This window comes from Schistocerca piceifrons, chromosome 8 (assembly GCF_021461385.2).
Source record: "Schistocerca piceifrons isolate TAMUIC-IGC-003096 chromosome 8, iqSchPice1.1, whole genome shotgun sequence".
Classification (NCBI taxonomy): domain Eukaryota; kingdom Metazoa; phylum Arthropoda; class Insecta; order Orthoptera; family Acrididae; genus Schistocerca; species Schistocerca piceifrons.
In genome coordinates this window covers 136,459,875-136,484,284 of record NC_060145.1, presented here as the reverse complement: position 1 = coordinate 136,484,284, position 24,410 = coordinate 136,459,875, and positions in this window count along the sequence as shown.

Genomic DNA, 24,410 nt, shown 5'->3' with positions numbered 1-24,410 from the left:
TATCAATCAAACAAGTGTTCCGCGAATATTACATTACATCGCATTTCATCCTCTTCACATTTCGCTGCATCTACAGCTTCATGGCAATGACATCCAAAAATACAGTTTTTCGAACGTTGTCTACGAAAAGTGCAAAGTGATGCCACATATCATGCAGATTTTTGTTTAAGGAAGAAGCATCGTTGACAAACCACAGACAAGTCAATCTCCACAATATGCACTAATAGTCAGTAGGAAATCCACACAGACTGAAAGAATTTGATAAAAACAACGCTCTTGTCCTATAAATGTTTGGTGCGTGTTTCTCAAGACCCTTACCGTAACTCCGTATTTTATTAATGGGAATCTAAATACATTCAAGCATCTCGAGTTCCTAAGATGTACTGCCGTCGCAGCTGTTGGAAGACAAATCACTGGACATAACGTGATCAGTGTGCTACCAACATCCCACACATATGATGAAGACACTCTTACACAACATCTCGAGAGCATTGGAACGATCGTTCAGGAAACGCAAAATGGTCTGCACACTACCTAAACTCAAAACTTCTACAATTTTATCTGTGGCGAAAACTAAAACATGAGGTCTATTAGAAAATATCGACGGCTCCCCAAGGAATAAAGTGCTTTATAACAAGAGCCTGGGCTGCCATTAACTCCACATGAAATTCAACGTGCAATGTTGTTTCTTCATAATCACTTTATAGCGTGTACCAAGGCTCCAGTCAACATTTTGAGCACTTGGTATGACAGCCATGATAGTAAACACAAGTACCGTACCTGAGTTACGTATTTGCTCACATTTGGTATAATAGGGAAGACGTTCGTGGAAATTGTTCTCCTGTCGGTGGGACAGTGTTTTACGGCGCTGTTATCTTGACACTAATAGATCAAATCCCATTCAAATGATGTCCTTGAACTTCTCTTACAAATAATTTCAAATGCTATAAAAACTATGTACTTGTATTAGAAAAACACTAAGTCTGTGTCTTGATACGCCTGGGCATTGAGTCAAACAGAACTAGGATGGCGTGTACAGTTACAGTTGCCCATGCAGCTTCAACACGATACCACAGTTCATCAAGAGTAGTGCCTGACGTATTGTGACGAGCCAGTTGCTCGGCCACCATTGAGCAGACGTTTTCAGTTGGTGAGAAATCTGGAGAATGTGCTGGCCAGGGCAGCAGTCGAACATTTTCTGTATCCAGAAAGGCCCGTACAGGACCTGCAACATGCGGTCGTGCATTATCCTGCTAAAATGTAAGGTTTCGCAGAGATCGAATGAAGGGTAGAGCCACGACTCGTAACACATCTGAAATGTAACGTCCACTGTTCAAAGTGCTTCAGTGCCAACAAGAGGTGACCGAGACGTGTTGGCACCCCATATCATCACGCCGGGTGATACGCCAGTATGGCGGTGACGAATACACGCTTCCAAAGTGCGTTCACTGCAATGTCGCCAAACACGGATGCGACCATCATGATGCTGTAAACAAAACCTGGATTCATCCGAAAAAATGACGTTTTGCCATTCGTGCACCCATGTTCGTCGTTGAGTACACCATCGCAGGCGCTCCTCTCTGTGATGCAGCGTCAAGGGTAACCGCAGCCATGGTCTCCGAGCTGATAGTCCATGCTGCTGCAAACGTCGTCGAACTGTTTGTGCAGATGGTTGTTGTCTTGCAAACGTCCCCATCTGTTGACTCAAGGATCGAGACATGGCTGCACGATCCGTTATAGCCATGCGGATAAGATGCCTGTCATCTCGACTGCTAGTGATATGAGGCGGTTGGGATCCAGCACGGCGGTCCGTATTACCATCCTGAACCCACCGATTCCATATTCTGCTAACACTCATTGGATCTCGGCCAACACGAGAAGCAATGTCGCTATATCTACCAAAGCGAGCAGCAGTGGCGCGATATAATAAGCGCAATCGCGATAGGCTGCAATCCGACCTTTATCAAAGTCGGAAACGTGATGGTACGCATTTCTCCTCCTTACACGAGGCATCACAACAACGTTTCACAAGGAAACGCCGGTCAACTGCTGTTTGTGTATGAGAAATCTGTTGGAAACTTTCCTGATTTCAGCACGTTGTAGGTGTCGCCACCGGCGCCAACCTTGTGTGATTGCTATGAAAAGCCACTCATTTGCATATCACAGCATCTGCTTCCTGTCGGTTAAATTTCACTTCTGTAGCAGGTTATCTTCGTGGTGTAGCAATTGCAATGGCCAGTAGTGTAGTTTCACTATCGATAACTTCTGATGTCTGTTATCTTTGGCTAGTGCTGGCGCTAGTGTTTACAGCGTATGTGTGTGTGTGTGTGTGTGTGTGTGTGTGTGCGCGCTATCATTCCGGAGTTTTGCTGAGAACCGACGCTTTAAATTCATTTGCACAGTGCTTACTTGCTGTAGTTTTGCCTTGAAAAATATGTGTTCCTGACGGAATATCGGCGCTTGTCGATGTCGTCACCCGGCTGGTTACCCGTAAGTTATCTGAATATTGTGTACGTCACGAGAAATTCAGGTCTCACAAAGGTGAGGCTTTTCACGGATGATGGCCTTGTACACACAGAAGCTGCAACGCTAGAAAATTGTAGCGAAGTCCAGGAAGACCTGCAGAGGATCGGTGGCTGGTGCAGGGGTTGGCAGTTGACTCTCAAAATCAAGAAATGTAAGGTATTTCGCACAAATAGGCAGAAAACCTCATTATTGTATGGCTGTACGATTATAGAACAATCATTGGAAGCAGCCACATCCATCAAATATCTCGGAGTATGCCATACGGAGCGATATAAAATGGAACGTCCACATAAAACTTATGGCAGGTAAGGCTGGTGCCAGACTGAAATTCATTGGAACAATACTCAGGATATGTTTTCCTTCCGGAAAGGATGTAGCTTACAAACCCTCGTTCAACCAATACGTGAATGCTGCTCTTCAGAATCGGTTCCGTATCAGATACAAATGACGGAGGAAATATAGACGATAAAAACATGCAGTGCATTTCGTTACAGGTTCCTTTACTAAGAGCGAAAGCGTTATAGAGATGATCAGCCACCTCCAGTGGCGTACGCTGCAAGGGATGCGTCCTGCACCACGTTGTGGTCTACTGTTAAGGTCCCGAGAGCATACGTTACTAGGATAGTCAACAAATATATTGTCTTCCAAATATGTCTCGAGAAAAGACTATGACGATGAAACTGGAGAGGTACGAGCTGTCGCAGGGGCCTACCATCAGTCGTTCTTCCCGCCAACCATTCGTGAATGGATGAGGGAAGCGGTGAAGTGACTGTGGTATTCGAAATACCTTCCATCACATACCGTAGGATGGCTTACGGAATACAGATGCAGATGTAGATGTAGATGAAAATATTTACACTTGACAGCAAAAAAATTGGGTCACTGCTGAATACAACCAACATAACGTAGGTGAGTCGCAGGTCCTCTAAACACCAAAACCCCGCGGGGTACAGTCGTTTGACTACACTATTAGAGACCAAAGGTCTTTATGGCAGTCAGTCTAAGCGTCAACTAATATCGTCATACAAAACATATTAGAAAACACGTTCTTAGCGATGAGACACCCCATAACACTCATAAACTAACCTTAATTACAACAACTGACATTCCAAAAGTTCTGAGAAAACGGATTATTTTACATATGTCGTACAGCAATCCTTAGTCAAAATTAAATACTTGCTACACTATATGGAGTAACAAAGCTGTACAGCAATTGGAAAATAGTTTTTCACGCTTGAAAAAGTTTTCCATCCACATGCTCAACGGCGAGTGACTCTGGAAACTGGATATTAAACGAACCAGTAAAAAAACACGACTAACGGCAACAAGCACTCTATGTAAATCTCAACATTAACAACGAATCACATGTAATATCATTGTTCTCGTAACACATTGTAAGATGTCGCAGACTCCTGACCTTCGTTGCTTACATGTTCTGCCCTCATAACCATGTTACGCACATCAGGACGCTTCATTCGAACCCAAACTCGATAAAGATAAAGTCAATGTTGTATAAATTCATGTAAACGATATACAGTTGACAAGTGAGCGCACCGTGGTTGAAATACTCGAGGCTGGCGTGCACACATACATTCCAGACACGACGGTCACAGAGGCTTTTAGTTCGGGAGAGAGGCCGCACAATGGGACGCCAGGGCCTTCAGAGGACGACCCAGCCCATGTCGGCCAGTGACCGCCCATAGCGGACAGCGTAGTTACACGCCAGCGAGCGAATTTTGAGTGGCATTGCGGTGGACTGGTTATCTGACCGGTGTACCACGCCAATACTACGTAGCTTGGAGCGAATAGGAATCTTTGACTTCATCAAGGCATAGGGTGAGTTTGGTTGGCGAAGGTCAATCCAGCTAGAACGAGAGTCATCTTATTTGTCAGCAGCGAGCGGTGCAGACAGCAATCATCACAGCTTACAGTATTGTGCGCTACAGCTATTGTGAGCCCCATATTTCCTCCACAACAGTACACTTCACTGCATTTCATATGAGACAGCCTCGACCATACCTACCAACATTGTAAAGGATAATTATTCAGGTTGAGTAGGTGCAGCACTCAGCCATTCTGCCAAGGCAACAAGCATCTTAAACTTTGTGTAGAAATTTCATTAGCGAATCCTATCCTTGAAGGTAACTTCATATTCCGAAAAGAACCAGGATATAACTTGTTCAATTCATAACTAAAAGTGTAATTGTGATTTCTCAAAATTTTTGCAAAATGAATAATAACTTTTGTTAGTTTCATGTTTTTCTTACACTAACTAGCACTACTCCAGTACCCAAGTATCCCACATGTTACGTAAGAAATTTTGTGAATTTTTGTGTCATTTCCTTACAGCGGACGACTCCAGAAGATATTTATTGCTGAAAGTTTTTCAGGCATTTCTCTTTAGAACGTTAGGAGCGTCTGTCTGACTTCTGTAGTAGTGTGGGGGTGGAAATTGCATCTTGCAGGAGCCACAGGGTAAAGGGTACATCTCAGATTAATCCGTTGCACTAGATCAACCCCACGCATTCAGAAAATGGCGACCCTGCCAGGATAGGTAAAATAGGTAAGCTACCAGGCTAGGAAAGTGTCAGGATAGTTAGGTACGGCAGGTCGCAGCAGTAGCACTTTGAAGAACTTTCTTTCATGTATTAAATAGCTATTTGCGAAGATTGGGATCTGAATAGATACAGGTAGTGAAGAAAGCAGAATTGTAGGGAAAAGGACATGTGTTATTGTGTTGGAAACTTTTGCATTTTTTTACTATTTTTGTGCAGCTGTTAGGGCCTAGAATTTTCAGGTGATAGGCACAGATGCAGAGTGACGCAGAGACGCAGTGTGATGCAGCATCAAAGGGCGTCTCTATATTGAGTCCTTACGATTAAGTGTTGTTTACTGTGTTGGCTGCCACACTTATTGTGCGGTGTGATTGGACAGAGTTATAATTAAACGCCTGCGAACGAATTTTGAGTGGCATCGTGGTGGACTGGTTGTCTGACCGGTGTAACATGCCAATAGTTAGACTAGGGGCGAATAGGAATCCTTGACTTCATCAAGGCATAGGGAGAGTTTGGTTGACGAAGGTCAATCCAGATAGAACGAGAGTTATCTTATTTGTCAGCAGCGAGCGGCGCAGACATCAGTCATCGCAGCTTCGGTGCTGTGTGCTACAGCTATTGCGAGCGCCATATTTCCTCCACAACAGAACACTTCACTGCATTTCACACGAGACAGCCTCGACCGTACCTACCAACATTCTAAAGGATAATTATTCAAGTTGAGTAGGCGTCCCTCTCAGCCATTCCGCCAAGACAACAAGCATCTTAAACTTTGTGTAGAAATTTCATTAGCGAATCCTATCCTTGAAGGTAACTTCACATTCCGAAAAGAACCAGGATATAACTTGTTCAATTCATAACTAAAAGTGTCATTGTGATTTCTCAGAATTTTTGCAAAATAAATAATAACTTTCTTTAGTTTCATGTTTTTCATAGTGTTCTATAGTCGTCTCTAGCAGTACCCAATGTGTCTCTTGAACGTCCCCTTAGAAAAATTAGTGAATTACTGTGCTGATAAACCTCTTACATTATTTGATTTTCAAACAGCTGAGCAAAACTGAACGTACTCAGACATTTCGCTCTTTACCTATTCTGATCAACACTAAACTGACACACAATATTTTTTTGCGCAACGCAATCTAACTTTCAATAATCCCTACAAAAGAATGGCCCTGATTAACGTTAACCTTTCACAAATCACTTACCTCACAAAAATCTCCGTTACTCGAACTACTGCAATACAGCGAGCGCCACTACTGCCAGCTAAATAAAAGATTCAAACTACTGAAGGCACTAACTACTGATAGGCATAGTTACCAAATGAAAGATTTTGATAGAGAACAGACAATGTATTTACCTTAATAGTGTTCAAATGTCATAATATATATAGCATTTCATGACATCCTTATTACAAATGTACTGTCTCTGATGGACACACGTCCGGATCATCCGCTCTCAAAAATCCGCTATCTCACTTCCCCACATCCACCATTGTTGGTGGCTCACCTCCAACTGCGCAACGCTACGCGCTGTTAACAGCAACAGCCCAACACTACAATAGCAAATATTACAACAATGCCACCCAGCCACAAACTGCACACAGCACAATCAGTGATTTTCATACAGAGCGCTACGTGGCGTTACCAATCAAAAAACCTATACAGCCTACTTACAAACTTACAACGACTATACTGTGAAGGGTTGCGACGATGTGCAACACAGATATGCTATGTTGGTTGCATACATTCAGGTGCAGCTTACACGTTGGAATTCAGGCGTGACCCACTTTTTTGCTGTCGAGTGTACATACCAAGGGAATCTATAGATTCTATTGCTTGTGGACAAACAGGTTATCATTGAATTTTTTCATTATGAGAGTTATGAAGGGCGATCTGTTTTAATTGTTAAAAACCATTCCAAAACCGAGATATTTAAATATTTTATCGAAGGCAGACATTAGTAGTGTGCTGAGTTGTGTCCAGCTGACATCTTGTACATGAGGTCGAGCGTAAAATGAACATGTTTTACTAGGAAAAAAAGTGTTTAACTTACGTCAATATGCAGGTCCACTTCCGAAATATATATACAGGGTGGTCCATTGATCATGACTGGGCCAAATATCTCACGAAATAAGCGTCAAACGAAAAAACTACAAAGAACGAAACTTGTATAACTTGAAGGGGGAAACCAGATGGCGCTAGATAGCTTGACCGCTAGATGGCGCTGCCATAGGTCAAACGGATAACTGCGTTTTTTTAAGTCGGAACTCCCTTTTTTATTACATATTCGTGTAGTACGTAAAGAAATATGAATGTTTTAGTTGGACCACATTTTCGCTTTGTGATAGATGGCGCTGTAATAGTCACAAACATATGGCTCATAATTTTAGACGAACAGTTGGTAACAGGTAGCTTTTTTAAATGCAAATACAGAACGTAGGTACGTTTGAACATTTTATATCGGTTGTTCCAATGTGATACATGTACCTTTGTGAACTTACCATTTCTGAGAACGCATGCTGTTACAGCGTGATTACCTGTAAATACCACATTAATGCAATAAATGCTCAAAATGATGTCTGTCAACCTCAATGCATTTGGCAATACGTGTAACGATATTCCTCTCAAGAGCGAGTAGTTCGCCTTCCGTAATGTTCGCACATGCATTGACAATGAGCTGACGAATGTTGTCAGGCCTTTTTGGGTGGGTCACGATAGCAAATATCCGGGGACATCATAGCCGGTGAACGTGCGGGCAATGGTATGGTGCTTCGACGACCAATCCACCTGTCATGAAATATGCTATTCAATACCGCGTCAACCGCACGCAAGCTATGTGTCGGACATCCATCATGTTGGAACTACATCGCCATTCTGTCATGCAGTGAAACAGCTTGTAGTAACATCGGTAGACCATTACGTAGGAAATCAGCATACATTGCACCATTTAGATTGCCATCGATAAAATGGGGGCCAATAATCCTTGCTCCCATAATGCAGCACCATACATTAACCCGCCAAGGTCGCTGATGTTCCACTTGTCGCAGCCATCGTGGATTTTCCGTTGCCCAGTAGTGCATATTACGCCGGTTTATGTTACCGCTGTTGGTGAATGACGCTTCGTCGCTAAATAGAACGCGTGCAAAAAATCTGTCATCGTCCCGTAATTTCTCTTGTGCCCAGTGGCAGGACTGTACACGGACGATTATGAGATTCCCGATTCTCGCGAAATTTGTCTGCTGGTGATGTGCGGATTAGCCACGACAGCAGCTAAAACACCTACCTAGGCATCATCATTTGTTACAGGTCGTGGTTGACGTTTCATATGTGGCCGAACACTTTCTATTTCCTTAAATAACGTAACTATCCGGCAAACGGCCCGGACACTTGAATGATGTCGTTCAGGATACCGAGCAGCATACATAGCACACGCCCGTTGGGCATTTTGATCACAATTGCCATACATCAACACGATATCGAACTTTTCCGGAATTGGTAAACGGTCCATTTTAACACGGGTAGTGTATTAGGAAGCAAATACCGTCCGCACTGGCGGAATGTTACGTGATACCTCGTACTTACACGTTTGTGACTATTACAGCGCCATCTATCACAAAGCGAAAAAAGTGGTCCAAATAAACATTCATAATTCTTTACGTACTACATGAATATGTAATAAAAATGGGGGTTCCTATCTTAAAAAACGCAGTTAATATCCGTTTGACCTATGGCAGCGCCATCTAACGGGTCAACCATAGCGCCATCTAGTTTCCCCCTTCAAGCTAGACGAGTTTCGTTGTTTGTAGTTTTATCATTGGATGCTTATTTCGGGAGATATTTGGCAAGGTCACTATCAGTGGACCACCCTGTATGTATAAGATTTTATATGAAATGTTACAGCTTATGTAATGAGAGATGTTCCATGTACTGCATTTTCTTACAAACCTGAAGATGACAGCTAAGACAGTGAAGCCTTTTGTCTTGAAAAATAAACATTTTGTGCCATCTTGACTTTTGAATGGTTTCTAACAAACAGGTTATGGTTGCTTCCATTCATGAACACATAAAACTAATCAATCCGTAAACTAATACTTGTATATGAATTACAAAATATAATCTGTTTATAAAAACTGAAAAACTGAATACTCTGAAACACTGTAGATCAGGAAACAGACTACTAAAATACAGGGTGATTCAAAAAGAATACCACAACTTTAAAAATGTGTATTTAATGAAAGAAACATAATATAACCTTCTGTTATACATCATTACATATAGTATTTAAAAAGGTTTTTTTTTCACTCAAAAACAAGTTCAGAGATGTTCAATATGGCCCTCTCCAGACGCTCGAGCAATATCAACCCGATACTCCAACTCGTTCCACACTCTCTGTAGCATATCAGGCGTAACAGTTTGGATAGCTGCTGTTATTTCTCGTTTCAAATCATCAATGGTGGCTGGGAGAGGCGGCCGAAACACCATATCCTTAACATTCCCCCATAAGAAAAAATCGCAGGGGGTAAGATCAGGGCTTCTTGGAGGCCAGTGATGAAGTGCTCTGTCACGGGCTGCCTGGCGGCCGATCCATCGCCTCGGGTAATTGACGTTCAGGTAGTTACAGACAGATAAGTGCCAATGTGGTGGGGCTCCATCCTGCTGAAATATGAATTGTTGTGCTTCTTGTTCGAGCTGAGGGAACAGCCAATTCTCTAACATCTCCAGATACTGTAGTCCAGTTACAGTAGCACCTTCGAAGAAAAAGGGACCAAAAACTTTATTGGCTGAAATGGCACAGAAAACGTTCACCTTAGACGAGTCACGTTCATACTGAGTTGTTTCCCGCGGATTCTCAGTGCCCCATATACAGACATTGTGACGGTTGACTTTCCCGTTAGTGTGGAAAGTTGCTTCATCACTAAACACAATCTTTGAAACGAAAGATTCATCTGTTTCCATTTGAGCAAGGATAAAATCACAGAAATCGATTCTTTTAATCTTATCAGCTGCAGACAGTGCTTGAACCAATTTCAGACGATAAGGTTTCATAACTAACCTTTTTCGTAGGACTCTCCATACAGTTGATTGTGGAATTTGCAGCTTTCTGCTAGCTCTGTGAGTCGATTTTCCTGGGCTGCGAACAAATGCTTGCTGGATGCGTGCTACATTTTCATCACTCGTTCTCGGCCGTCCAGAACTTTTCCCTTTGCACAAACACCCATTCTCTGTAAACTGTTTATACCAACGTTCAATACACCACCTATCAGGAGGTTTAACACCATACTTCGTTCGAAATGCACGCTAAACAACTGTCGTCGATTCACTTCTGCCGTACTCAATAACACAAAAAGCTTTCTGTTGAGCGGTCGCCATCTTAGCATCAACTGACGCTGACGCCTAGTCAGCAGCGCCTCAAGCGAACAAATTTACAACTAAATGAAACTTTATAGCTCCCTTAATTCGCCGACAGATAGTGCTTAGCTCTGCCTTTTGTCGATGCAGAGTTTTAAATTCCTAAAGTAGTGGTATTCTTTTTGAATCACCCTGTTTATAATCATTATAAGTAACTCCTTATCTACACACTAAGTGATCAGAAGACGGCCGGGGTGGCCGAGCGGTTCTACACGCTTCAGTCTGGAACCGCGCGACCACTACGGTAGCAGGTTCGAATCCTGCCTCAGTCATAGATGTGTGAGGTGGCCTTAGGTTAGTTAGGTTTAAGTAGTTCTAAATTCTAGGGGACTGATGACCGCAGCTGTTAAATCCCATAGTTCTCAGAGCTATTTGCACCAATTGATCAGAAGTACCTGGCCACCCTTATGTAAAGCGAAATCTAGGTATCAGGACAGGTGATTTTGTCACTATAAAAGGAGGCGGGGAGCATTGTGTTTCCAGTAAAAGTAGAATAGGTCTGTCAGAAGAGATAAGAGACTTACAAAGTGAACTAGTCATTGTATGTCACTTGAGTAACATATCCATCAGGAACCCTTCAACCCCTCTAAAGCTGCTGTAGTCGAGTATTGGTCATGGGATTGTGAAGCGGAAACGTTAATAAAGAAGTATAGTCAAACCAAGACCAGGCAGCTCTCATATACTGACTGACAGGGACCGACAAACCTTACGGAGGGTGGTTATAGAAAATCGCGTGAAATCAGCCGAAGGAATCACTCGTGAGCTACAAAGTACGATCAGCAGTCCATCTACGACGAAGACTGTGCATAAGAAGTGAAAAAGCATGTGTTACAGTGGTCTTGCAAGTCCTCGAAGGCACAGATCTATGTAGTTAATGTTAAGCGATGCTTGAGATGGTGTAGACAGCGACGCCATTGCAGAGTGGATGAATGAAAACGAGTAATTTCGAAATACACACATTATATCCAGTGACAATACTATGGTAGGGTTTGCGTTTGGCTAATGCCTGGAGACTGTTAACTATCATGATGTTTCGTGCGAACATTGAAGTACGTACAAGGTAGTGTAAGGGTAAGGGATTGTTGCTCCTTTTTATGGTGCGGTCTCTTTATTGTTATTAAAAAACGCTAAATGCGGAACGATATGAACACGTTTTACAGCAATGGGTATTGCGTATAGCAGAGGAAGAGTTGGAAAACGATGACTGCTTCTATGTACATGATATTGCACCCTGTCGTAAAGCAGCCTGTATTAGCCAATAGTTTGTGGACAATAACATCCCTAAATTGGATTGGTCTGCCCTGAGTCCCAACCCGAACCCAGTGGATCACATTTGGGCTGAGTTAGAACGTTGAATGCTCTCGAGAACCCAGCGTTAAACTTCGCTACTTTCTCTTGTTTGGCCTGTTGAGGAAGAATGACTGTCGCTCCCCTACAGACTCTCAGGCGCCCGGTTGAAAGTGTTCGCAGTAGGGTTCAAGCCGTCTCAAAAGCGAAGCGTGGACAGAACACATAGTAACAGGCGCCCGGATCCTTTCGCTCAGGCAGTGACTATTGGGAGAAGGAAGCAACACGAGAGCTGTATCACATATTGTAATATGAGTGAACGTGGGTAAAACTCCAGGAGAAGTGTCGTTTATTGACCAACGATTCATGCAGCCTTTTTTTAGCCTTCTGACTGGCAACTGAGTAGGTCCGATACAGGTGATAATATCACATTTAAAATGACACAGAACACTCAAATAAGTTCAAAATTTGTTGCTAATTCCAAGTAACATTGTACAGATTTCAATATTAAGCCTGCATGTAAATCTACATGCCGGAGGGTACCACGTACCACTGTTAGTCTTTTCCTTTCCTGTTCCACTCGCGAGCAGAGAGAGGGAAAAACGACTATCTAAAATCCTCGGTACCAGCACTAATTTTTCGCATCGTCTCTTCGTTGTCCTCACACAAAACGTATGTTGGCCGTCGGCCTCAAATGCCAGTTCTCTAAATTTACGCAATAGCGCCTCTCGAAAAAAGCCTTCCCTCGAGATTTGCATTTGAATTCATGAAGCATTTCGAACAGCTGCCAACATGAGTAACGTAGAAGTAAATATCCTCGGAGTAGTGAAGCAACTTAAATCACTTAATAATAGCAAGTCTTCTGCTCCAGAGTGTATACCAATTAGGTTCCTTTCGGAGTATGCTGATGCATTAGCTCCATACTTAACAATAATACACAACCGTTCGCTCGACGAAAGATCCGTACCAAAAGACTGGAAAGTTTCACAGGTCACACCAATATTCAAGAAAGGTAGTAGGAGTAATCCACTAAATTACAGGCCCATATCGTTAACGTCGATATGTAGCAGGATTTTAGAACATATATAGGGTTCGAACATTATGAATTACCTCGAAGAAAACTGTCTATTGACACACAGTCATCATGGGTTTAGAAAACATCGTTCCTGTGAAACACAACTAGCTCTTTATTCACATGAAGTATTGAGTGCTATTGACAAGGGATTTCAGATCGATTCCGTTTTTCCGGATTTCCGGAAGGCTTTTGACACTGTAACACACAAGCGGCTCGTATTGAAATTGCGTGCTTAGGGAATATCGTCTCAGTTATGTGACTGGATTTGTGATATCCTGCAAGAAAGGTTACAGTTCATAGTAATTGACAGAAAGTCATCAAATAAAACAGAAGTGATTTCTTGTGTTCCCCAAAGTAGTGTTATAGGCCCTTTGCTGTTCCTTATCTATATATAAGATTTGGGAGACAATCTGAGCAGCCGTCTCAGGTTGTTTGCAGATGACGCTGTCGTTTATCGACTAATAAAGTAATCAGAAGACCAAAACCAACTGCAAAACGATTTGGAAAAGATATCTGAACGGTGCGAAAAGTGGCAGTTGATCTTGAATAACGAAAAGTGTGAGGTCATGCACATGAGTGCGAAAAGGAATTCGTTAAACTTCGGTTACACGATAAATCAGTCTAATCTAGAAGCCGTAAATTCAACTAAACACCTAGGTAATACAATCACGAACAACTCAAATTGGAAGGAACACATAGAAAATGTTGCGGGGAAGGCTAACCAAAGACTGCGTTTCATTGGCAGGACACTTAGAAAATGTAACAGACGTACTAAGGAGACCGCCTACACTACGCTTGTCCGTCCTCTTTTAGAATACTGCTGCGCAGTGTGGGATCCTTACCAGATAGGATTGATGGAGTACGTCGAAAAAGTTCAAAGAAAGGCAGCACGTTTTGTATTATCGCGAAATATGGGAGAGAGTGTCACAGAAATGATGCAGGATTTGCGCTGGAAATCATTTAAAGAAAGGCGTTTTTCGTTGCGACGGAATCTTCTCACGAAATTCCAATCACCAACTTTCTCCTCCGAATGCGAAAATATTTTTTTGACACCGCCCTACATAGGGCGGAACGATCACCACGATAAAATAAGGGAAATCAGAGCTCGTACGGAAAGATACAGGTGTTCATTCCTTCCGTGCGCTATACGAGATTGGAATAATCGAGAATTGTGAAGGTGGTTCGAATAACCCTCTGCCAGGCACTTAAATGTGATTTGCAGAGTATCCACGTAGATGTAGATGTAGATGTAGATCTCCGCAGTACTTTCCCTGCTGATTGGAACTACCGGTAACAAATCTAGCAGCATGCCTTTGAATTTCTTCGATGTCTTCCTTTAATCCGACCCGACGACGATCCCATAAGCTTGACCAGTACTCAAGAATAGGTCGCACTGCCTTTCTCCGCGCCGTCCCCTTTACATAGGGAAACGAGATACACTTTCCCGCATTTCTTCCACAAAACTTGAATCGGTCATTAGCCTTCCTTAGTACAGTCCTCACAAACTAGTCCTGTTTCATATCGCTTTGCAACATTACACCCAGGTTTTTAAACGACATGACTCTGTCAAGCGGGTTACTGCTAATACTGTATGCAAACATTATGGATTTCTTTTTCCAACTCATCTGTATTAACTTACGTTTTTTCTATATTTAGAACAAGCTGCCATTCATCACGGCAACAAGAAATTTTGTTCAAGTTATCTTGTATACTCCTAAAAAGAAAAAGTACTCATCGGAGACGCATTCCCGTACACTACAGCATCATCTTCAAACAGCCGACAGCCATAGACTGCTGCTCACCCCTTCAAATGGTTAAAATGGCTCTGAGCACGATGGGACTTAACTTCTGAGGTCATCAGTCCCCTAGAACGTAGAACTACTTAAACCTAACTGACCTAAGGACATCACACACATCCATGCCCGAGGCAGGATTCGAACCTGCGACCGTAAGGGTGGCTCGGTTCCAGGCTGTAGCGCCCAGAACCGCTCGGCCACACCGGCCGGCTCACTCCTTCCGTTGGATCGTTAATTTATAGGCTTATAGAGAATAAGGATCGTCCTATCTCACTTCCCTGGGGCACTTGTGACGATAAGCTTGTCTCTGACCAACACTCTCTGTCGAAGACAACGTGTGGAGTTCCATCACGTAAATAGCCTTCGAGCTAGAGATGGGCAAACTCGTTCATCCTTGGGAACTAGTGCACTGCTGATCGTTCTTTTTTGGGAACCGTTCATTTTTACTCGTTCGCCGTTCATTTGTGCTTGGTATACGGTTCTGATGAAAAATTGAAAATTAGTAGCATAAGTGTCTGAAGATGGAAGCCGCCAAGAGGGGCACTTGCCTCCGCCATGGAGTACAGAGTTTTTATTCGTAAGAGAATTCTCACACACTTGTAATTTTCGGATTCTGCAAAACCTCTCGTTTAGCCAACTGTAACGTTATTTGGCTGATCGCAGTGAAATAATATAAGGTGGCGTACGAAAAATCGGCCCCGAGTACAGACTCCTCGCCAACTACGCAGGATTTGTTGACAGCTACGAGCAGAATATATAAACATGTAATAATTAGGCAGTGAACAAATAACAAATAAGCTAATGCCGAACAACTTCGAAACAATAGATGACGATTGGTAAGCGACAATGAGCAGTCTAGTATCGGGGCCGATTTTACGTGCGCCACCCCGTACCACTGAAATAATATTGTAGAAGTTATCATATTCTCTTTATAAAATTTGATACCATTCATTCCTCTGTGAGTCGGTCTGCCTTCCATAACAATGAGCATACTCTTGTACCTTGGACCAAAAGAAGACCGAAAATGGCCAGTAGTGTGTGCCGTACCGAGTTCCTTTGCATGTGTAATAACAACAAATCTTGACTTTTACATGCATTTCTTCTGCTGTTTGCCGAAATAGTAAAGTAAGCTGAGCCGGCCGGAGTGGCCGAACGGTTCTAGGCGCTACAGTTGGGAACCGCGCGACCGCTACGGTCGCAGGTTCGAATCCTGCTCGGGCGTGGATGTGTGTGATGTCCTTAGGTTAGTTAGGTTCAAGTACTTCTAAGTTCTAGGGGACTGATGACCTCAGCAGTTGAGCCCCTGAGCAGTTGAGCCATTTGAACCATTTTTTTGAAGTAAGCTGATACGCCGTTTTGTTACCTGAAAAGATGCATGTATTACATACCACGTAATGTTTCTGTAATCATAAAATAGATTTTAAATACCGGTCTTGGACGCTGAATAGAGTACGAAAAGAACCGGACGTTTAGAGTTCAAAAAAGATTTGAAACGGATCTAGAATGGGCGTGCGAAGCGAACGAAACTAGCAACAACAACTCGATACAGAACTATGAGAAGTCTGCCATGGAACTGCGACGAGTGGCCACGCGAAGAAGGGCGAGTCCGGCCGAGTGAGACCGAGACAGACGGGAACAGGACCGAGGCTGGAACGAGGCCGGCCGACGTGCGTTGCGGGAATGAGACCGAACGTTTCCCGTTTCCAGGAACTATAAGTAGAGAGCCACGACCGAAGTGAACTATGAAAGACCGTTCCTTCGAATTCGTTCATCGCTCGTTCCGCTTATCTTGATGAACCGTTCCTTTGGACCCGTTAGTTCGCGAACGACCCATCTCTACTTCGAGCCACTCACGTATGTGTGAGCCTAAACCTTATGCTGGGACCTTCGTCAACAGCCTGCAGGGAGACACCTTGTCAAAGCTTTCTCGAAATCTGGGAATCTGAAATACGATCTCTAAATGATGTGTATGAGTGTTGTATACGATACAGTTCCTCCTCGTTATTTGAAAAGCTGAAAATGTGCAAAACAAAGTGCACAGTTGAAACGTTATTGTTAAGGAAAAAACCCTTTACTCGTCGAAACAATGACCCATAAAATACACTCCTGGAAATGGAAAAAAGAACACATTGACACCGGTGTGTCAGACCCACCATACTTGCTCCGGACACTGCGAGAGGGCTGTACAAGCAGTGATCACACGCACGGCACAGCGGACACACCAGGAACCGCGGTGTTGGCCGTCGAATGGCGCTAGCTGCGCAGCATTTGTGCACCGCCGCCGTCAGTGTCAGCCAGTTTGTCGTGGCATACGGAGCTCCATCGCAGTCTTTAACACTGGTAGCATGCCGCGACAGCGTGGACGTGAACCGTATGTGCAGTTGACGGACTTTGAGCGAGGGCGTATAGTGGGCATGCGGGAGGCCGGGTGGACGTACCGCCGAATTGCTCAACACGTGGGGCGTGAGGTCTCCACAGTACATCGATGTTGTCGCCAGTGGTCGGCGGAAGGTGCACGTGCCCGTCGACCTGGGACCGGACCGCAGCGACGCACGGATGCACGCCAAGACCGTAGGATCCTACGCAGTGCCGTAGGGGACCGCACCGCCACTTCCCAGCAAATTAGGGACACTGTTGCTCCTGGGGTATCGGCGAGGACCGTTCGCAACCGTCTCCATGAAGCTGGGCTACGGTCTCGCACACCATTAGGCCGTCTTCCGCTCACGCCCCAACATCGTGCAGCCCGCCTCCAGTGGTGTCGCGACAGGCGTGAATGGAGGGACGAATGGAGACGTGTCGTCTTCAGCGATGAGAGTCGCTTCTGCCTTGGTGCCAATGATGGTCGTATGCGTGTTTGGCGCCGTGCAGGTGAGCGCCACAATCAGGACTGCATACGACCGAGGCACACAGGGCCAACACCCGGCATCATGGTGTGGGGAGCGATCTCCTACACTGGCCGTACACCACTGGTGATCGTCGAGGGGACACTGAATAGTGCACGGTACATCCAAACCGTCATCGAACTCATCGTTCTACCATTCCTAGACCGGCAAGGGAACTTGCTGTTCCAACAGGACAATGCACGTCCGCATGTATCCCGTGCCACCCAACGTGCTCTAGAAGGTGTAAGTCAACTACCCTGGCCAGCAAGATCTCCGGATCTGTCCCCCATTGAGCATGTTTGGGACTGGATGAAGCGTCGTCTCACGCGGTCTGCACGTCCAGCACGAACGCTGGTCCAACTGAGGCGCCAGGTGGAAATGGCATGGCAAGCCGTTCCACAGGACTACATCCAGCATCTCTACGATCGTCTCCATGGGAGAATAGCAGCCTGCATTGCTGCGAAAGGTGGATATACACTGTACTAGTGCCGACATTGTGCATGCTTTGTCGCCTGTGTCTATGTGCCTGTGGTACTGTCAGTGTGATCATGTGATGTATCTGGCCCCAGGAATGTGTCAATAAAGTTTCCCCTTCCTGGGACAATGAATTCACGGTGTTCTTATTTCAATTTCCAGGAGTGTAGATGAGAATATAAATTGGAAAATTCATATTTTGGATCTTCTAAAGCTACTAGGTTCAGCAACTTCTGCAATCAGAATAATTGCCAATTTTGAGGCTATATAAAAAAATTTTTGCGTCCTGTTCTGTAGGTATGACTTAAACCACTCATATGCAATTCCATTTATACCACGGAATTGTAACTTCTGTAACATAATGTCATGGTTCACGCAATCAGATGCTAATGGACAGGTCACAAAAAATTCCTATTGGTGACATTTTACTATTTAAAGACTCTATTATGTGCACAGTGAAATTGTACATTCCAGTCTCAGTAGAACAGCATTTTTGAAATTCAAGCTGTGATTTGCTAAGTATCCCATTACTGTTGAGATGGCTAACCACTCTTGAGTACATTACTTTCTCGAAGATTTTTGAAAATGCTGTAAGCAAGGATACTGGCCAATAATTATTGACATCTGTGGTGTCCCCCTTTCTGTAGAGAGGCCTCACAGTGGCATAGTTTAACCTGTCTGGAAAAATACCTTGAGTTAGTGATGCATTACATAAGTGACTCAGAACATCAGTTGTAATTGCTCCACATTGTTTTAATATCTTATTAGAGATGTCATCTACTCCAGCAGTACATTTATTTTCCAAAGATTTTATAATTTTACTTATTTCACAAGAGGTTGTTAGGTGGAACTTAATCTGACTAATTTTTTTTAAAACAGACTCTTCCATGCATTGCCTGGCTTTTTCTTTTGAACTTTTCTCACCAATTTTTTCTACTACATTTAAGAAATTGTTGTTAAATACAGTAGCTACTTGTGTACTGTTGGTTAGGATGGTCTCGTTCTCTTTAATAGTAATCTCAAGCTACCTACATTGGTGTGCAAACCTGAGGACGAAAGTAGCTTTCGTGTGGTCTGCCACTATCAAGTAACATAGCTCTTGAAACTTGGCCCAGTGCTACAGTACAGAACAGAAAATAATTGTAAAAATACGCAGTGAGACGAAAAGAAGTGACTCCTTTGTTCACTGAAGCACCGCAATTCATTTTGGCCCCATGTTCATCACAAAAGACGGACATGGTACTTGGTAGGGTTTGTGATCACCACTGACAGCACTGCATCATCTGCAACGTGCTATCGTTCTGGCCACAAGGCTCGTAAGGAGTCCCAGGTCACAGTTCGTAGTGATAGACTGTAAATCATCGAGTAGAACAAAAGTGATATCTGGCGTTCCGTGTTGGCCCTCAGCTGTTCCTGATTTGCGCAAATGATCTAGGTGATAATCTGAGCAGCCCCCTTAGATTGTTTGCAGAAGACGCTACAAATTACCGTGTAGTAAAATCATCAGGCGATCAATTCCAATTACAGAATGATCTAGAGAGAATTTCTGTATGCTGCGGAAAGTGGCAATTGGCGCGAAACAAAGAAAAGTGCGAGGTCGTCCACATGGGTACTAAAAGAAATCCGATAAGTTTTGGATATACGATAAATCGCACAAATCTAAGGGCTGTCAATTCGACTAAATACCTAGGAATTACAATTATGAGCAACTTAAACTGGAAAGACCACATAGATAATTTTGTGGAGAAGTGCGAAAATCTATTATCGAATTTTCAATCACCAACTTTGTCTTTTTCCCACGTGCCATTCGAGAGTGGAATGGTAGAGAAGTAGTATGAAAATAGTTCAATGAAACCTCTGCCAGGCACTGAAGTATGAATTGCAGAGTAACCATCCAGAGTTTTTTTAATGTCGTGTGACTAGGGCCTCCCGTCGGGTAGACCATTCGCCGCGTGCATCATTCGATTTGATGCCACTTCGGCAACTTGCGCGTCGGTGGGGATGAAATGATGATGATTAGGACAACACAACACCCAGTCCCTGAGGTGAGAAAAATCTAATAACCAGCCGGGAATCGAACCCAGGCCCTTAGGATTGACATTCCGTCGCGCTGACCACTCAGCTACCGGGTATGGACACCATGTAGATGTGGATGTAGGTGTAGATGCATCATGATGCTTCCTCACACCATAACACCTGGATCATTAATACGATCATATTCCTGAATGCATTGCGTGTTCGCACATCCCGCCATAAGGTGGTACATCCAGCATTGTAGAACATGATCATTTCGGTGGTCCAGGTGTTTTGGTGTGGGAAAGCATAACGCTGCTTGGCTGTACTGACCTTCAGCTCGCTGAACACGTTTGACCAACTGGTCAACGTTATTGTGATACTATACTCCTTCCCCACATACGGTCGCGACTTCACTTTTATGGACGACAGCTCGCTGTCGCGTAGAACAATGCAGGCGAGGATATCTTGGGAAGAGAACATACTCGTCGAATGGATTGGTCTGTTGATTCCCCCGACTTAAATCCCATCGAGCACGTATGGGATGCCTTTGGGATACATATTTCAGCACTTTTACATTTATCAACGACCATTCAACAGTAGTCAACCACGTTGGTCGAGGAATGGAAAACCCTGACACAAAAAATCCTTACCAAACTCGTGGCCAGCATGGGAACATTTCACAAACCTGACATATGAAGGACGGGGGAAAATGGGAACAAACAGTGAAGTAGGCATAATAATGAAGAGAGTGGCTGATCCGCTGTGGCGAAGCACCTCAAGAATGAGCGGCATTCGTTGGGTAATGTTGCAAAGAGCATGATGGTATTAAACTTTGAGAATACAGAATGACTGCTTTGAAATTTAGAGCAAGTGGAACTCTTTTGCGCGTTGAGAAAGGAATGTGGTAGCGTATTAAATGACAAGACAAAGTGCTCAAGTGGCATTTCTGGGCCCACTTTAACGATGTCGTCCTTTGGAAGCAGCCACAATCTTATTCAGGTTAGCGACGATTGGTTTTGTGTTTCCTGTAGGCCATTCTCTAAGGATACACGCATTGCAACATAGATGCTGTATTGGTTTTTAGAATTTACGAGCGGTGTTCAATAAGTAATGCAACACATTCTTTTCTCGGCCAGGTTTGATTGAAAAAATTCAGAATTTGTTGTGGTACATTAAGGAATATTTCCGATTCATCCCCTTTAGTTTTATAAAATTCCGATAGGTGGCGGCGCTATACATAAACTTCAAAATGGTGTCTGTAATGGGGGTTGTTCTAAGCAGTGAGCTGTCATTGAATTTCTTTTGGCAGAAAGCCCGAGCATCACAGGTATTCACAGCCGCTAGCGGAATGTCTACAGCGACAGGGCAGTGAATAAAAGCACGGTGAGTCATTGGGGGCGACATCTTTCATGACCGCATCAATATCGCGCGTGGCAGCTGCTGCACGCAACTGTCACTCCTGGAATGTTGGAACGTGCGGACACCCTCATTTGAGATGGTCGACGGATCAAACACCTCGCTTCACAACTCGACGTCTCCGTTGGTAGTGCTGACACCCTCGTCCACCAGTTGGGATACTCAAAGGTGTGCGCCCGCTGGGTTCAAATGGCTCTGAGCACCATGGGACTTAACATCTATGGTCATCAGTCCCCTAGAACTTAGAACTACTTAAACCCAACTAACCTAAGGACATCACACAACACCCAGTCATCACGAGGCAGAGAAAATCCCTGACCCCGCCGGGAATCGAACCCAGGAACCCGGGTGCGCGAAGCGAGAACGCTACCGCCCGACCACGAGCCGCGGACCCCGCTGGGTTACTCGCTGCCTAACAGGCGACCATAAAGAGCAACGAAGGATCATATGTTTGGCCCAATGAAGGCTGCACTCCGGAGGTAGCTGTATGTGGATAATGGGGATGTTATTGATGCACGAATACATTGTCAGCGTCGCCGTTCAGTATAGTTGGTACCCCGTGCGTATACAGGTCGTCTCAGAAAGGTAGCGTAAGGCCGTCCGATTGAATGGAGATTATCTTGAAATATAGGTTTCTGTAGCCAGAAGTGGGGGGAATAATAGGGTGTACTGGAATTAGGGATAAAACCAAACTGCTTTCAGGAGAAAGGTGTTGCATTACTTGCTGAACGCATCTCGTATTAGGTTGGTTCAAATGGCTCTGAGCACTATGGGACTTAACAGCGGAGGTCATCAGTCCCCTAGAACTTAGAACTACTTAAACCTAACCAACCTAAGAACATCAAACACATTCAAGCTCGAGGCAGGATTCGAACGTGCGACCATTTGACATATGCTGTCCATAGATTTAATGACAGATAGTAGCTACATTAGCGCTGTTACATAGGCGCTGCAGCAAAGTAATATCTTTGGTAGGTGAAAGCGGCTGGCTGGAATTTGCAACTAAGACTTGGGAGTATATCACGCCAGCATGAGGTGTTCTGGGAAGAGTTTTACGTTTAACAATACATGTTTGCTACTGGGTTTTTACTTTTGACGGTGCGTAATGGGATTGAAGCTTTAAGGCATGTTATACTACATCATGATATAAGTATTTTTATACGGGTGTCAATACGTACAGGACTGCGATTTATTAATTTGTTTGCTTTGTTTTACTGCATTTTGTAAAGGGATAACATGGTCCTGAAACATGCTATGTTAAAAATGTCACACATTTATAACTTGATTGTTGTTGTTGTTGTGGTCTTCAGTCCTGAGACTGGTTTGATGCAGCTCTCCGTGCTACTCTATCCTGTGCAAGCTTCTTCATCTCCCAGTAACTACTGCTACCTACATCCTTCTGAATCTGCTTTGTGTATTCATCTCTTGGTCTCCCTCTACGACTTTTACCCTCCACGCTGCCCTCCAATACTAAATTGGTGATCCCTTGATGTCTCAGAACATGTCCCACCAACCGATCCCTTCTTCTAGTCAAGTTGTGCCACAAACTCCTCTTCTCCCCAATCCTATTCAATACCTCCTCATTAGTTATGTGATCTATCCATCTAATCTTAAGCTTTCTTCTGTAGCACCACATTTCAAAAGCTTCTATTCTCTTCTTGTCCAAACTATTTATTGTCCATATTTCACTTCCATACATGGCTACACTCCATACAAATACTTTCAGAAACGACTTCCTGACACTTAAATCTATACTCGATGTTAACAAATTTCTCTTCTTCAGAAACACTTTCCTTGCCATTGCCAGCCTACATTTTATATCCTCTCTACTTCGACCATCATCAGTTATTTTTCTCCACAAATAGCAAAAGTCCTTTACTAATTTAAGTGTCTCATTTCCTAATCTAATTCCCTCAGCATCACCCGACTTAATTCCACTACATTCCATTATCCTCGTTTTGCTTTTGTTGATGTTCATCTAATATCCTCCTTTCAAGACACTATCCATTCCGTTCAACTGCTCTTACAAGTCCTTTTTGTCTCTGACGGAGTTACAATGTCATCGGCGAACCTCAAAGTTTTTATTTCTTCTCGATAGATTTTAAAACCTACTCCGAATTTTTGTTTCGTTTCCTTCACTGCTTGCTCAATATACACATTGAATATCATCGGGGAGAGGCTACAACCCTGTCTCACTTCCTTCCCAACCACTGCTTCCCTCTCGTGTCCCTCGCCTCTTATAACTGCCATCTGCTTTCTGTACAAATTGTAAATAGCCATTCCCTCCCTGTATTTTACCCCTGCCACCTTTAGAATTTGAAAGAGAGTATTCCAGTCAACATTGTCAAAAGCTTTCTCTAAGTCTACAAATGCTAGAAACGTAGGTTTGCCTTTCCTTAATCTTTCTTCTAAGATAAGTCGTAGGGTCAGTATTGCCTCACGTGTTCCAGTATTTCTACGGAATCCAAACTGATCTTCCCCAAGGTCGGCTTCTACTAGTTTTTCCATTCGTCTGTAAAGAATTCGCGTTAGTATTTTGCAGCCGTGACTTATTAAACTGATAGTTCGGTAATTTTCACATCTGTCAACACCTGCTTTCTTTGGGATTGGAATTATTATATTCTTCTTGAAGTCTGAGGGTATTTCGCTTGTCTCATACATCTTGCTCGCCAGATGGTAGAGTTTTGTCAGGACTTGATTATCAGTACCTATTTTAGAGGTGATACGAGGCGCAAATAGGGAAATCCCCTGGCGCACTCCACTTTGGGAAAGGCCAAATTGTTATGGCCAGACGCCTGGAAAGACCTACATTAGCAAGAAAGACAAGAACGTGCTAAGTGATTGTCTCACGCCTTTGGGAAGCACGTTGAGGACGTTGTGCATGAGTTGGGTGACGACCGCGAGCTGCGCGCACGAGGCGGCCAGTGGGGTGTCGCCGATGTGGAGGCGGGCGAGCAGCGGCCACGTGGAGGCGG